The following is a 6,173-nucleotide window of genomic DNA, read 5'->3' as shown; positions in this document are numbered from 1 at the left end:
TTTAGGAATCTGGCCTAGAGATTTGAATCGAGAGTTCTAGTCACCGCCTCAATTGGATTTCTTTCTCAATTGCTAGAAATTTGAAGGTTCAGTTTTCAGAATCGATTGTTAGAGGTGAAATTGATTTCTGATAATATGACTGTGAATCTCTGTATGTTATATCGCCCTTGAAATTTCTTATTCTTTTTTGAAATTCGATTTTTATGAGGTTGTTCAAGTTAGAGACATAATCAAATGTTAATATTTTTAAGTTAGAAACAGTTCTTGAACTTCATTGCTTAATTTCGATTTGTAATGTTAATATTCTTATTTTTTATTTATGAATGTTACTCTTTTTTATTTCTATTTCTATGTTTTTGATATGTACAAAATTTTCTCTTGTTGTATTGTTTTTTCAACTACTTCCAGGATATTAACAACAGCAAGTATTCTGGATTTAAGCAATTCACCTAACAACTTTTTACCGATGATAAATCTACTTCAGTTAGAGGTTAACAACTTACGTAAAGAAACAGAACTGAACAAGTTAATGAAGAAACAAAGGGGATGAGACTTTAGTATTTTTATACTTCTAATAGCATTGTACTTTTAGTTTTCCCCATTTTATGGTGTACGAATTTAAATGTATTGTTATGTATGTATAAAATAGTGTAATATACGAATACGCAAAATTTTCAAAAGGGCCCCATTTTTTTATTTTGCCCCGGGCCTCCAATCGTCTTGGCCCAGCCCAGTCCAAATTAGTCGTGTAATCAACATGGATATATGTTATATAATTAAAATTATATAACAACACTATATATATATATATATATATATATATATATATATATATATATATATATATATATATATATATATATATATATATGTGTGTGTGTGTGTCATCTAACATTTCCAAATACCAACAAATAGTATTTATGTATAAATATTCAATTTTTTTATATATATTAGAGAAATCTCTGAAAAAGTCCCAATATTTTACCCTAATTTACAAAAAAGTTTGAAACTAAAATTTATTTACGAAAAAGTCTCAATTACCGATAAAATGAAGATTTTGTCCTATTTTACCGGTTTAATTACTTACCCGGTTTTAATAAAGTCCTTTTTTTACCGTAATTTACAAATAAATCCTAAATTATGGTAAAATAATCAGACTTTAATGAAAATTATGGTAAAATAATAGGAATTTAATGAAATCTAGGAAGTATTGAAACCGATAAACAGGAAAAAATGATCAAATCGTCATTTTATCCGGTAATCAGGATTTTTCATAAACCAATTTTTGTTTGGAACTTTTTCGTAAATTAGGGTGAAATATTAGAACTTTTCCGAAGATTTCTCTATATATTATAAACATACATGGAAAACTTTTAATATGAAAGTGTGAATATTATGTATGTATTATTGTTATAAAATGTCTCCGACCAATATACACATACATACAATAAGAGTGTATATTAAATTGATCAAGAATAGACATCCCTACCAATCAATGAATTCATTCACAGATACACACATACATAGAATACATAATTATTGACCAAATATAATTTCTCAATAATAAATATCAAATCAAACAAATACACACATTACATACATAATGAAACCAATATATTATACAAAATACATAAATAATTAAACAAATACATCACACAAATACATGAATGATAAAAATCAATACATTGTTGCAAAGTTAAAATCAAATACACCTCCGAAATTGACAACCAAAGCAAAATGAAACTTATGCACTTTACCAATGAATTGCACAACTTTGAGTGTTCAGTTAAGTAAGAGAAAGCCTACAAGTTTTCCTTAACACTATTCAATTAATCCTACTACATCGTACCAGTCCAGAGATGGGTTGCTTGCTGCCATTCCCTTTCATTAATCGTGCAAGAGAAACGAGAACAACACGCCAACATCTTCTGATCACCATCTTCTTCATTCCCTGTCAAAAAACCAAAGCCCAAACACACACTTAGGATCATCCATTGCAATCAACACACAAAAAAGAGGGGCAAACAAAACATCCTCGATCGATCATTCTGCCAGTGTCATCACCCTTTGGATTGCATGCATAAAAAAAATAATCATAATAAAAAATTAAAAAAAAAAAATTTAAAAATGAATAAGAGGATTACCGTTTGCTACTTCGTCCTTACCCTTCAATCCACCTATTTCCCATTTCCTTCGTGTTTACTTCCGATCGAACCAGGAGAAGAGCAACCAAGAACAGCCACCCCAAACCATCAATCTGAAACACCTTGAATCTCTTACCCTTTTCGCCCATCACACCATTCATCTTTTCCGTTGAGCTCCACTGCCGAAATCCCAGCCGCTTCGCTGCTTTCCCCTCTCTTCGGCCCATCGATCCCCGAAACACCGCCTTCGCAAGAAATCGACTCCCCAAAACCCCCTGATTAGTCGCTGCGAGCTTCCTCTTGCCTTCGGTCTTCTTCGTGGTCTGCAAAGACCGAAGAACCGGAAGCAACGCCGCTACCCTCGTACGCCTCTTCCCCCGCCGCTTCGATCCTTCTCTTATTCGGCCTCGCCAAACACCCGGAGACGACATCCTCCTTCGCGATCGATCGATCAAGCAAATCTGGATTGAGCAGCTTGAGAGCCTCCATCTCCCGTCTTCGTTCACTGCTTTAGCATTCGATTTGTATCCCCTTTTCCTTCATATGCCCAAACGAATAAAGAAAACGAAAACACTGAATGTATATTTAAGCCCTAATTTCATTTAGTGTGTGAAAGGACCAAAATGCCCCCACTGTTAAACTCTTTATTCAAAATCAGTCCCAACCCCAATTATTGAATCCATTTTTTTAAAACAACCCCTCATTTGGTATTTTTTTAACCAAAAAAGTCCTAACTATTTAATTAAATTACCAAAAAGCCCCTATACTTTAGCAAAGTAACAAATTAGTCTCCAACAATTCAAATTGTTTACGAAATGGTCCCGAGAGTATTTTAAAGTCATAATTGTGGATTTACGGTTTCTCACGTCAAACATCTCAAAGTAACCGTATTCGAACGATTGGAACTCACGCTTCGGGGGTGAGTGCTTACGACCCATTTTTAATATTTTAATTATTTAAGGGGAGGGGGGATACATTTGTCTAAGTATTTTTTTTTATACAAGTCAATAATCTTTTTATGCGAAAATACAATAAATCTAATTTTTAAAAATATTGTTATTTAACAATTTACTATATTGTTACGAATAAACTAGTATAAATTTTCTGTATACGTATTATGATTATTTTATCATGAAATAACCATTTCGCACAACAAATACTATACGGTACAAAATTATATGATTTTTATATGACATTGCATATTATAACAAGCATGTTATGAAACTCTGTAGTATTTCAAGGATTCAAGCTATTACTATACATGTTTATTTATATGTTTAAATACAAAACGTTTATATATGTACCTATGTTCATTAATTTGAAACATTCATTTTTATAAAAGCGAACATATCACACTTTTGCAAACATGTCAACATACTTGGCTTTTATAAACCACATACAACGATATTCATTATGCCTAGTGACTTAATCACAATTAAATTAGGGTTGAGAGCTATTAACAAACTTTTTAGTTAAGGGCTTTTTAGTGAGACGTTATTCATTAGCTGAGTCTAAACAGTTAGCATACCCACATTACTATAACCATCAACCTTTGAAGTGAGATACATATGTATACATCTATACGGGGTTGACATACTATGACATCCCCCAATTTCTCGACCATAAAAAATCAATTTAGTTTATGCTTTTAAAATAAAATTAGAGTAATCTTCCAAAACATGTTGCGGAATTTGTTCCCAAAACAAAATATAATAAAAATTTATCAAAGTATTTCTTTAAAGAAATATATTTTCATTATATAATAAAAAAACTCGGGATGTCATGTTCCAATACAGGCCAAAAGCATAAACAACAAATTATAGACCTTACAACAGATATTTACATCTAATTATCTATAATTCAAAAATCCATCTTCATCATTCAACTATGTTTTGAGTCCACTACCTGTAATATAAAAAGCTGAGTGGGTCAGGCTTGGGAGCTTGGTGAGCTTATAGGGTTTTTAACCCACAAATAATAAATTTATTAAATTCATCAACAAAAATAAATTTATTAATTTCATCACTCAACAATAAATTTATCAACCCAAAATAAATTTATTAATTTTATCAACCAACAATAACCTTGATTACCCGTTCCCGTTATCCTTACTTTACGTCCCTAAACACCTATCACAAGGGACCTAGCCTACGGATCATCATCGGGATGGACACAACTACTAAGGGGATTCCTGAGCCATACGTGTCCTTAAGGCAACCGTAAGGGGGATGGAGTACACCAACGAACATATAGTTCACCAACACTTACAGGTTGCGAGCCTGCTAGCGTTCCACTAGACTGTCTAGAAAAGTCTGAGGTCGTCATCTATACTCCGCTAGATGACAACAATAACAACAACATCAAGGCATTTAATCATTTTAACACACACCAACTATTTCATCTACTCATGTTATTTGTTGATAAAAAAATACATATGCAGTTTAAATCATTTTAAAACATGTATAAAACATTCATTCAGCACTCATCTAAAATTAACAAACAATATAATTACACATAGCACGTGTTTTATATAAAATACTTCATCTCTATGTGTAAGATGAAAGTCACTATACATTCACCTTAGTAGCGTGACTGAATAGAATTTAACTAGACACTGTCGGCATTAGCGATCGTCGGCTTGTGAAAACAGCTCAAATTTAGCAATACGGGAGAGAGGTTGCATTTTTGTGTAAACCGAAACAAGAGCGTTGGCCCTCTATTTATAGGTCAAAAATTCGAATCTCATGTCGAGAGCCATATAAGCTCATGTTGTGAGTTCGTCCGGATCAGCTCGTAGGCTTGTCGCTTGTGTTCTAGGCTTGAGAGGTTTCGATCAACTACCTCACTTCATGAACCATAATTTATTCACGTCGTGAGTTTTTTCAGGACTCGAAGTTTGTGCTCCGAACCTCAAAAATTCATATCCTTAGCATATGAACTTCGTTTTTAATGTTCTCTATATCCACGTAGAGGTGAAATTAAGCTCTACAACTTTCGTTTAGACTTCGTCAGCTAATTTTGATTTATTTATAAAGTTATATTTTTAACAGATCGGGACAGGAAAAGTCCGTTAAAAATTCGTTTCTTCATCCGACGTCCGTTTTCGTCTGTATTTTTACCGTTGAACCACTATCAACAAGATCTTCAATTCTCATTTAGGTTGTTTCGGTTAAAAATCACTCGATCTAAAAGTCGAGTTTCGGGTTGCATACTGCTATGCCAAATCTTAGAAAATTCATAACTCTCTCATACGAAGTCAGATTTGGACATTCTTTTTATGCACGCTCTCGGTTTAACGAATACTACGACTTTAATTTAGGTCGTTAAGGTTAGCAAGTACTTTATCGTAAATTCACTTTTTACGTCACACAGCGTTGTGTCGGTTCTGTCGCAAAACTTCGACAGGTCATAACTTTTTCATTATAACTCGGATTTCGATATTTTTTTATATCTTCGGAATCCTTGTTTCAACCACTACAACTTCATTCTTAGATATCGAGATTATCTAATATTTATTTTTTACGCTTATTTTTATCCTTAATTCATTACATTATAATAATTAAGCAAATAAGCACATAATTCGCATAATATTCACATAATTCCTCTTTATTACTTTAAAACGAGTTACAAAGGTTAACCTAGACTACCACATCATCTTTAGTGCTTAGCTTAGAAACACGGTCATTACACATGCCCACTTACGGTTGCTAGCTACAACCTCGACGATCAATCGAAGCAGGTGGTAGGTGTCTACAGTAGTCACTACAGCGTCCAATGAAACGTTGTTGGGGGGGGGGTACATTTTAGTCACATAGCTCGATTATAGAACTCACTATAAACATTAACTAAAATATCTCTCCCTTTCACTACAACCATGGGCTTGGTTGCTTTCAAAACTATTTGAAGTATGGAATTACTTATGTAATAGTACTATTTAGTTTTCAAGGATATTCAAATATTCTTTACAAACACAATTTTTTTTAACTATGGATTTACTTATACAAAAATACATTTTGGGTTTTAAAGACT

The 6,173-nt window shown here is 32.8% G+C and overlaps 1 long non-coding RNA gene across 1 annotated transcript; it reads right to left on the bottom strand.

The window, feature by feature from the left end:
* Positions 1 to 1,720: 1,720 nt before the first annotated feature.
* Positions 1,721 to 2,685, bottom strand: LOC145002020 (uncharacterized). Its single transcript, XR_013661783.1, has 2 exons — positions 2,145 to 2,685; positions 1,721 to 1,951 (listed from the first exon to the last, which is right to left on the bottom strand). It is a non-coding gene; the product is annotated as an uncharacterized LOC145002020 (long non-coding RNA).
* Positions 2,686 to 6,173: the final 3,488 nt, after the last annotated feature.

This window comes from Lactuca saligna, chromosome 6, assembly GCF_052625555.1.
Source record: "Lactuca saligna cultivar CGN05327 chromosome 6, ASM5262555v1, whole genome shotgun sequence".
In the NCBI taxonomy this organism is placed as follows: domain Eukaryota; kingdom Viridiplantae; phylum Streptophyta; class Magnoliopsida; order Asterales; family Asteraceae; genus Lactuca; species Lactuca saligna.
The sequence above is the reverse complement of the archived record's forward strand: the minus strand, read 5'-3'. Positions and strand labels throughout refer to the sequence as shown.